A 10,694-nucleotide genomic window follows, 5' to 3' on the forward strand; every position below is an offset into this window, starting at 1 on the left:
CTCGAAGCGAAGACGGAACGCAGGACTGGGTTAAATCCACTACCCTCTCCCCACGCACTCTAGTAATTACTCTATTTCCACGTCATGTTTCCGGGTGTGTGTGACCCGACTCACGCAGAAACTGAGGTTCAAAGCAGGCGGGAGTCACCCATGTTCTTTTTGCTGTGCCCAGAAACCCAATTCAGGCGTTGGGCCCCTAGAGGATCTGGCGATACCTGGGGACTGTCTAACTGGCTGATTCCCACGTGGTAAGTGGCTCCCGACCTCGCCCCCACGTGGTGTCAAGGGCCGGGAAAAGGGAGAGCAGGCTGAAGAGAGCCGCATCAGGGCCATTTAAAGTGTCTTGACGTCACGCACTGCCAGGAACTCAGCTGAGTTTTCAGCAGGACATTCCGGTCATCTTCCTTCCCTCCCCCCGGGTCTCTCTGCCCAAGGCCTTGGTTCTTCTCCTGCTGTTACGGAGGGAGGAGCACTAAGCCCTCGGAACAGCCAGAACAGGGGCGTTCCCAGCCTTCTATTGGCTCCGCCCTTTCTCCAAGAGGCTCTTCTTATTGGCCGGTGGGTGGGGCATCGGTTGTACAGTACACTCACCAGGGCCTCTGGGTGGCCGAGGAAACTGGTTGTCTCATGAATTATGCATGAGCGGCGTGTCAAGGCCCGGCGGGGTTGGGCGGGGATTGGCTGGAGGGACTGTAATTCAGCGGTTTCCGGAGCTGGGGCAGCGTAGACTAGTGGGGGAGGCTGGGGTTCTGACGTCGCCGCGGAGGGAGCGAGCCCGAACCGGATCCTTGACAAGAACCCCAGCTCGGCGCTTACCCAACATTTGCTAGGCGAGACTCCGCGGCCTGAGGGACCCCGCGGCCCGCACCCCGGCGCAAGCGCAGCCCCGGCCAGTCGGGCCTCAGCCCGAGCAGCAGGTGAAGGGGATTAAGGGTGGGGCTGCCCCCCGACGGCCTCCAGGCCTGGGCATCCCCGGGCGGGGGCGGGGGGCGGGCGCTGGGAGCCCCTGGGGCGTTTGGGGGAGTAGTGGATGGAAACTTCAGTGGGTCGGGGGGATACGAGGAGAAACGGAGGGTAGCTCTGAAGGGACAGCTCCCCGGGATGACAGGAGCCGGCCTCTGAAGGGACAGGGTGCGCTGGAAGGAAGTTTCGTTCTTTGGAGAAAGGGGAGACGCCGAGGAAGAGAGAATGGGCTGGAGGGGGAGGACTGTGGGGCGAGGGCACTCTAGGGTGGGGGGGGCAGGAGTGAGGGACAGCCCCCCAACTTCCTGCTCCCTGGGGCTCTGGGGACGTTCCGGCCACAGGAGCGACTGTCACGCCGGCGGAGATCTCCACAGAGGTTGGTGGGGCGGGTTGGCAAGCGCCTCCTCCCCGCCCCCCGGCGGGGCCCGGCGGCTCCCGGCTGAGCCATTTCCTCCGCCTTGCCCTGTTCCCGCTCCTTTAGGAGCCAGCTGTGCCCCCCTGGAGGAGGTAGGAATAGGACTCTTCCCCCTACAGCCTCATGGACTGGTTGGTTGTGGGTAGGATTATTGCATAAGAATCAAGTTTCCTGTAGGGAAATTGACAGTCTTGTACTCTTTCTAAATTCCCTCCCGTCTTTTTCTAGGTTAAAGTCGTGATTCCCTCCTCCCCCTTCTAAAAAAACAGAATAAAACCCCCATCAAGCCAGCTCTAGAGGGAAATAAACCTATTTCCTCCTTGACATTGTTCTTTTATAAACACCTAGTAAACTTGGCCAGAAGATAAATAATTGAGCCCTTGCGTTTACTGGATTGTCGTGTTGCTTAATTGCATAGGACAGAATGAACCAATCCAGAGTGGGAGTTTTCTGTCTCAGAGCCAACATCTTGGGTAAATGCAGAGGAGAGGGAAACGAAGACAGGCTGGCCTTGGCAAAGTCACGTGTGCAAACTTTACCTGTGTTTGGGGGTGTGGTTGCACTTAAGTTAGCAAAATTCAAACCATCACCCAAGTTGTTTTTCCCATGTTTAGTCCACATCCCTCTGTGTTATATCAGGTGGATGTATGGTACTGACACACTTATTCGTATTAAAAATGTATGTAATGTGTCCCTGCTGGTTTTTATTGTGTGTGCATCTAAAGGGTATATTTATTCTGTGTGTGGGTTGTAATTTTTTGGCTGGCTGGGCTGATACAGCATTGGTTTGAATAAATCAGAACAGTAAATTATCTCAATCTTTTATATGTGGATTTAAACTGTGTTATGACTTCATTCAGCCAATTTTCTGTTTTATATTAAATGTATCTATTCCCTGAGTCAACACATTTATTTCCTTATTACATGTGCCAGACTGGGGTACTAGTAGAATTTTTGCAGTGACATTTGCACAGTGGGATGGAGGAAAGAAATCTTCAAAACAAAACAAGACAAAAAATGTAGATGTTAGAGACTTGATCTTATTAATCTCTATATCTGCTAGCCTATCCACCACAAAGAACCACTAGAAAATTCATAAATCTTTTATATGTAGTTCTTTTGGGAAGAATAGCCATGTAGAAATATCCACAGTTATGACTTGACCCACAAAGGGTAGATAGTTCATATAACCTTAACTCTGTTTTGTAGATAAGGAAATTGAGATCAAAGGAGCAAAACACTTGCCTGGGGCAGCAGAGTGTCATAGTGGTGGAATTTGTACCTTCTGTATATTTTGTTTGCTTTTGACTATCTATGCTTAAGTATTAGATCTTGATTTAGCGTGACTAGGCCCTGCTGGGAAAGATGTCAGTGAAATTCTGACATATACCTAGACAATGAAATACCACCAGTAGTCTGTAAGACTCCAAGGGAGATATTTAATAAACAGGTGAAAAATGATGTACAAATGGGGTTTCCTTAGGTTTTTAGGTTTTGTTTTGTTTTGTTTCCTATCTAACTGCTATGGCTAACTTGGGAAGTAACTTTTTTTAAAAAAAACATTTTATATTGGAGCATAGTTGATTAACAGTGTCGTGTTAGTTTCAGGTGTACAGCAAAGTGATTCAGTTATACATATACATGTATCTATTGTTTTTCAATTTCTTTTCCCATTTAGGTTATTACAGAATAGTGAGCAGCACTCCCTGTGCTATACAGTAGGTCCTTGTTGGTTATCTGTTGTAAATATAGCAGTGTGTACCTGTCAATCCCAAACTCCCAATCTGTCCCTCCCCACAAGTAGCTAACGTTATAGTGTGCATAATTTACCATCAGAATTTAGCTGTTTGCTAATGGAAAGAGATATTTATTTAGGCAAGTTTGTAGGTGAAGGACAGTCATGACCTAAATGTCATTTAAACCAAAGTGCCTTGTGGCTTGATCAGTGGTCATTTGTGTCTCCAGAAAGTTGCTTTCTCCTCCCTGCCTCTGCACATCTTGACTTTCAGATGGTGAGATGGGGCAGAGGTGGTGGCCATCATTACAGATGCCGAGTCTGGCACCTTTTAATCTTATGGCTTTCTCAGAGGTGATGTACAAATCAACAAATATTTACTTTTTACAACTTTGTGGAAGTTGCTATGAGGAACAAGACGCCTTGTTTACAGAACTTGAGGTCTACTGAGGCAGCTTCATAAATGCTTTATCCATGTAGTGCAACATGTTTTCCTCAAAGAGGTGGTGAGACATTAAGCCTGTGCTGTCCAACAAGGTAGCTATTATATATTAAAAAACATATAGCACAGATATAGAACATTTCCATTAACGTAGAAAGTTCTGTTGGACGGTGCTTCACTAAGCGCTACAGGTCTTCAGTAGAAGGATTGGTTATGAGGCTTGCAGTTGTCTAGAAGTCTTCTTGCTAACTGAGAGCTTTGATCTGGGGCCCAGATAATGGTTGGCATTTGACAGTTATAAAGAATTTGGGGTGAGGAGGTATGGTGATATAACACAAACAAAATCCTGGTAGATTAGGAAGGTAAGTAGGGAAGAAGGAGTGCCTGCATATAAGAGGTCTTGAATGCAAGAGCAATGAATTTAAAGATTTTTGAGGCTGAATACTGGTGTTTAATTATGGAGTGCCTACCCCATGCCTGACCTTGGTTAACTTGTACAAAGTAAGTCGGTACATATGGCCTCTGCCCTAGGGGAGTTGTCACTGAAGCTGACCTTATACACTGGGCCAGCACTCAAAAAGAGGGGTCCTGACTTATTGGATTTGTGTTATTAAGTGCAGAAGTGCTTTTTGAGGATTTTTAATTGGCTACAAATGTCCACTCACATTTTCTGTCTTCCATATTTAAAAAAATTTATCATAACTTTTGGGTCATGTATAACAACCAGCCAAAGAGCACTTGAAGGACATCCCCAGATCCTGGAGAACTCCTGGTGTCCTGGAGCAGCCTTGGTGAGGTCCAGCAGGATGACACCCCTGGGCTACTTCACACTTCAGTCTTTGTTGGTTATCGTGAAAAAAAGTAATATTGTGGTTACACATTTGTTACAAGGAACCTTGGCTTACTATGGGGCACTTCTGTCAGGAATGCTAGATGGTACTTTGGTGGTAAGTTGTTTGAAATGTCTCCAGTTTTTAAAAGGAATAGCATATGCAAGAAAATTTCTGTTACGGTCAGTTCTCCTATATCAGTATTATCACAACTCGGTTCAGATCAGCAAGCATATTATATATTGAGAGCTAACTATTGTGCTAGGCAGGGTCCAAGGATAATGCACTATGGTCCCTGTTTTCACAGAACCGGAAGTGGTGTTGTCGGGCTGGGGTATGTGCTGCATCAGTATGGACTTAGGGTTGGGAAGATGATAGCACAGTGGTTCAGAGATCAGGCTCTGGAGTCAGACACATCTGGGATTGGATCTTGGATCTGCCACTTCCTAGTCAGAATCTGAACCTCAGTTTTCTTATCTGTGAAAGGATAGGATAACAGTACTTATCTCCTAGGGCTGTTGAAGACTCCAGGAGATAATGCAGGTAAAATACTTAGCATAATGCCTGGTACACATTACCAGGAGATTAACTCTTTTTAGGGGTGAGAGAAAGGCTTTACCTTAGAGGGGTATTCACATGGGAACACCTGAAAATGGTTTTGTAGGATCGGTAGGAATTCTCCCAACAAAGCTGAGTGGTGAATAGTTGCATTCAAGGCTGAGGGAACGTGAGTGTGCAGAGGCTTAAAACAGCATAATGTGTTCAGGGAGCTATAGGTAGAAGTTCTTAATTTAGGAGAACTGAGGGGAAAGGAAGCTACGGCTCTTAGCCCTTCTTTTCTGTTAATAATTGGGTTCAAATGTCATTAACTTGTTTTGTCCTGTTTATGAAAGTAATGCATGCTACTGTAAATAAATTTATATTTGTAGAAATACAAACTATGTATATTTTATATATATGTCTTATTTGGTGTATGTTTCTCCAGCTTTTTTGCAGCTTTTTCTACTTACCAATTTATCTTGGACAATTTTATTGCAAATTCCTCTTATTTTTATTTTTTATAAATTTATTTTTGGCTGCGTTGGGTCTTTGTTGCTGTGCGTGGACTTTCTCTAGTTGCGGCGAGCAGGGGCTACTGTTCTCTGTGGTGCACAGGCTGCTCACTGTGGTGGCTTCTCTTGTTGCAGAGCGCAGGCTTAGGAGTTGTGGCGCGCGGGCTTAGTTGCTCCGTGGCATGTGGGATCTTCCCGGACCAGGGCTTGAACCTGTGTGCCCTGCATTGGCAGGTGGATTCTTAACAACTGCGCCACCAGGGAAACCCCACAAATTCCTTTTTAACAGCCTAATAAAAGAATAATAAGGAAGGCAGATCTGCCCCCCAAATAAAATAAGGTTTAGATTGTCTGGCTTTCCTTTCTGCTGCGCCCCCCCATCCATATGAATAAATGACTTCCCTAATCACTGAACTTTTCTCTGACTTTTTAACTACATCAAACAAGGAACTTATGTTTTGAACTTTCCTAAGGTAACTGTTACTGTAGTGTCGAAATGCTTGGGCAGTGAGTTTGAGGGTTTCATGGTCCACAGTTGCAATAAGAGTTAAAAGAATGGCGATGAGATCAGACTTCCTGGGCTTTAATCCCAGATCCAGCACCTCTTAGATCTTGGGTCAGTTGCTTTAACTTCTCCAGGTTTCAGTTTCTCTGTCCATAAAATGCAAATGCCAGGTCCAATTGTAAGGGATTTGTGAGGATTGAGCAAGATTTGAAGCAACGTATATGAAGTACTTTGCACAGTGCTTGGGAGATAGCTAAAATTGGAGTGCTTAATAATTACTATTATTAAACCTGCAATATCTATCTAACTATAAAGTCAGGCCAGTTATGATTCACAGTAACCTTTAATGACCCAGAGGAAAGAAGGAGTAATCAGGAGATTCTAACCTAATAGGAAAAAAACTAAATGAATAGGGATGAGGGGGATTTACACTGTGGCGGAGGAAATGAAGTCTGTCACGTAAAAGGAATAGACAAGGCAAACCATAAATTCCTGTTTACACAGATGCCCTTGTCATACATATGTCTCTTTGCGTCTTCTGATTGTGGCCCATTTATCTGAAGTAATATTCAACACATTAAATTTTAATGACCACTTAGGATTTGAACAGTCCCTTGGAGTTCTTCTTGATACAAAAAGTGCAGATAATATGAAAGGTTTCAGGGGTACAGGAGTCAGGCAAGGACGGTGGGACAGCATGCAGCTTGGGGGGGTGAGGCAGCATCCTAAGTAGAGTGAATGATCTGTACGAGGCTGGGAAGTGATTTGTCCCTTCACTTCTGTGTGTGTGCACGCGCGCGTGCGTGTGTTTTCATTGGAGGAGTCTAGCTTTGCTTTCCTGTCTTGTAACTTTCCTTTGCAAACAAATACTCAAAACAGCCTTGTGGTTTAAGAAGAGCCACTCAGCACCTTCATGAAACGGGTTCTCTTGCACCAGCTCTCCAGTTTGGGGTCAGAGAAGGCTGGAGAGAAAAGGCCTCCCGGCTGTTTCTTGGCCGAATGTGGGGCAGGAGGAAGCCAGCAGAGTTTGAAAGAGAAAGTAAACCTTCTGGTAAATAAATGGCTTCCCTATTGTGGGGGAGGAGTGCAAATTATTAGGGGGATGTTTGGGTAGTTTTTGTAGAAGCCGTTTCTGAAGACTGATTGAGATTATTGAAGGTGAGCCCGATTTAGGAAAACCCTGCCTGGTCTGCTGTGAACTGACTGTTTTCCCGCTTTGTTGATTGATTTTATTAGTTTGTGGCAGCCTGACCTCGCATTCTTGTTATGAGAATTGGAGGATTTGAGTGTGACCTTGAGCACCTGCTTAGGTGAAAGCTTCTTAAAATGCATGTTTTTCGCTTCTTTTCTAATGTTAATTTTGTTTTTACTTTTGAGCAAATGCTTTTCCTGACAGAGTCTAAAATCAGGAGACTTTCCTTTTGTTCTCTCCTCACCCCCACCCCCCAGTTCACCCAAATGTAGTCCTCAAAACCTCAAACCCCAGATGTTAGCTGTGTAACGCGCTCTCCTCTAAACCAAGCAAAGTGCAATCATCCATTGAGTTAGCATTAAAATCGTCAGCCTTCGAATTTCTTTCTACTTGTGGTTTAGACACAATAAATATTTAATCTCAGACCGACTTTGCCTTTGGGCCTCTTTTTATCAGTAGGTTTAGGGAAAGCAAGTTTATTGAAACATTAACCAAAATAGAACGTAATTAGGATGGTCACTCTCTTGTGCACAGGGGCAGGTGGAATAATCAAAGCATTCTGAAGCCAAATCTCAATATTTATTCTTCTGGGGATTTTTTTTTTTTTTTGCGGTACGTGGGCCTGTCACTATTGTGGCCTCTCTCGTTGTGGAGCACAGGCTCCGGACGCGCAGGCTCAGCGGCCATGGCTCACGGGCCCAGCCGCTCCGCGGCATGTGGGATCTTCCCGGACCGGGGTACGAACCCGTGTCCCCTGCATCGGCAGACGGACTCTCAACCACTGAGCCACCGGGGAAGCCCCTCAATATTTATTCTTAATTCCACGTGTTATTGTCCCCTTTCATTCGAGTACATAAATAAGAGTGGCCTGTAAGTAGAAGCAGCTGGGACACTTGAGGGTCCTAATTACTACGTTGAAGAATCCTAGGTTCATGGAGCCATTTAAGATTCCTGTTTCTCAAATGTACTGCTGTGGTAGGGGATGTCAGTAGGGGTGGGGGTGAGGGAGGTTAGGTGAACTCTGTACTTCCCACTCAATTTTGCTTTGAACCTAAAATTGCTCTTAAAAGTCAAGCTTATTAATTTAAAAAAAATCCTGCAGAAATATCTGAGGTGTCCTGGGTCAGAAGTGCCCGGTGTACAGCTGTGTGATTCCAATGACTTCCTTCTACCTCAGGGTACCCTAAGCTTGGCAATGAGAGTTCCATGCTTTAACCCAGTGAGTATCTCTCAAGTAATGGAGAATGAGATGAACCTGCTTCCTCTTTCCTTAGGAAAGATAGGTTAAGAATGCTAGTCTTAACCACAGATTTGCAGCAAGGATGTATCAGTTTTGTTTTTCAGTTCCAGATTTCAGTTTTCTTATTTGGGGGGGTGGGGTTTTAATTAGTACAGTAAGTGGAAAGTCTCCCCTTCACCTTATCCTCTGAACTCTCTCTCCCAGGGACAGCTAGTTACCTATTTCTTACATATCTTTCTAGAGTCATTGTGCGTGTTATACAAGCAAATGTGTTATTCTCTCTCTCTTTTTCCTTCCAGAGATAGTAGCAAATTATACGCGTAACTCTGTATCTTACTTTTTGTCACTTTGTTTATCTTAGGAAATATTCCGTGTGAATATCCACCTCGTGTTTTTAAGATCTGCATAGTGTGGATTTAGGGTGGGATGAAATATCAGTATTGTGATCTCAGGAGAACTTGGAGGGGAAATTTCAGTTTATTGTTGCTTTAAAAAAAATTCTTCATAGTAGTCTTCTAGGCTATGGATGTCATAATTTATTTAATATCCTAATGATAGGCGTAGGCTGCAGAATCTAAAGACAGAAAGCAGTGTTGTAAGTATCATCATGTTTGTCTTGAGGCACGTATGAATAAATCTGTACCTGTATCCTTTTAATGTTTTAATCATCATATGCATACTGCTTAGAAATGTAGCTTTTCAGTGAACAGAGTGCACATTTCCCTCCTTAAACGTATATTTAATTCTGGGGAGAAGTCTAGCTACCTCATTTTTTTTTTTTAATATTTATTTATTTGGCTGTGCCGGCTCTTAGTTGCGGCAGGCAGGATCTTTGTTGCCGTGTGTGGGATCTTTAGTTGCAGCATGAGGTGTCTTTGGTTGCAGCATGCGGGATCTAGTTTCCTGACCAGGGATCGAACCCGGGCCTCCTGCACTGCGAGCATGGAGTCTTACCAACTGGACCACCAGGAACGTCCCTAGCTACCTCGTTAAATATGAAACCCCAGTGAGTGTCTGTTACTTGGGCAGGTAGGAATTATTGCACACCCTACCCACCCCCCCAATATTTTTTAAAGCTTGCTGTTCATATACCTATGATACCAAGGTCCAGCTTCTATTAATGTCAACGGCTCCATCCTTAAATCACCATACACTGTTTTGTGTAAGCTCCTGCTGCTCCTTTGGCCAGTGGTGGTGGGGTTTTTGTTTTTGTATTGTTCCCATGGATAGTTTGCTCATTGATGCTTCCGTTTGAGTTGTCTGTAGCAGCAATTCTCAGAGTGTGGTCCGCAGACCCCGGTGGGTCTCAGAGCCTTTCATGGTGGGTCTTTGAGATCAAAACTATTTTCATAGCATTATTTGTGTTTTTTATGTAGTTGGCATTTGCACTTATACTAGTAGTCATTGTACTCAGTGCACTCTCAGGAAAAAAAAAATCTGATTTCCGTTAAGAATGTCTGTGATCAAACAGTGGACAGTATTAATTTCATTATCTCTCAACTCTTGAGGATGTCTTTTTGATATTCTGCAATGAAATGGAAGGGATGCCTAAACCACTTCTGCATAGAGAAGTACAGTAGAAAAGCACTGTGGTATTGTTTGAGTTGTGATCTCATACTAGCTGCTTTTTTCATGAAACACCATTTTTACTTGAAAGAATGATTGACAGACTGATGGGGATATTGGTAGGACTTTTCTCAAAAATGAATGAAGGGAAGCTTTCTCTTCAAGGAAAACAATTGACACTATTTGTTACCGATGATAAAGTTTAAGCTTTCGATGATAAATTAGAGTGTGAGAAAACTTGTATCCACTACTGTGACTTTGACGGCTTCCCAGTATTAATTAATCTAATTTTTTGACAATAACAAATGTGATTTTGTGATAGTTTATAATGAAATGTGTTGGCATTTGGAAGGTCTGCATGTCTCTGAAGTAGTGTTTTCCAAATGATTAATGCATGGCATTACAAAATCATGCATGGGAAAACATTCTACTCAGAATGCAAGATAGACTAATGGATCTTAATGGATGTCATAATTTATTTAATATCCTAATGATAGGCGTAGGCTGCAGAATCTAAAGACAGAAAGCAGTGTTGTAAGTATCATCATGTTTGTCTTGAGGCACGTATGAATAAATCTGTACCTGTATCCTTTTAATGTTTTAATCATCATATGCATACTGCTTAGAAATGTAGCTTTTCAGTGAACAGAGTGCACATTTCCCTCCTTAAACGTATATTTAATTCTGGGGAGAAGTCTAGCTACCTCATTTTTTTTTTTTAATATTTATTTATTTGGCTGTGCCGGCTCTTAGT

General features: G+C 43.8%; 1 protein-coding gene across 4 annotated transcripts in view; it reads left to right on the forward strand.

The window, feature by feature from the left end:
• The first annotated feature begins 691 nt into the window (after positions 1–691).
• The window catches only part of STAT3 (signal transducer and activator of transcription 3), a 65,250-nt gene continuing 55,247 nt past the window's right edge, over positions 692–10,694 (forward strand). For 3 of the 4 annotated variants that reach the window (XM_024745423.1, XM_024745413.1, XM_024745431.1), the window contains exon 1: positions 692–917. The gene's annotated coding sequence lies outside the window, so the exon portion shown is untranslated. The remainder of the gene's footprint in view (positions 918–10,694) is intronic. The other variant, XM_024745403.1, reaches the window with a different exon arrangement.

This window comes from Neophocaena asiaeorientalis, unplaced genomic scaffold, assembly GCF_003031525.2.
Source record: "Neophocaena asiaeorientalis asiaeorientalis breed wild unplaced genomic scaffold, Neophocaena_asiaeorientalis_V1.1 scaffold1, whole genome shotgun sequence".
In the NCBI taxonomy this organism is placed as follows: Eukaryota; Metazoa; Chordata; class Mammalia; order Artiodactyla; family Phocoenidae; genus Neophocaena; species Neophocaena asiaeorientalis.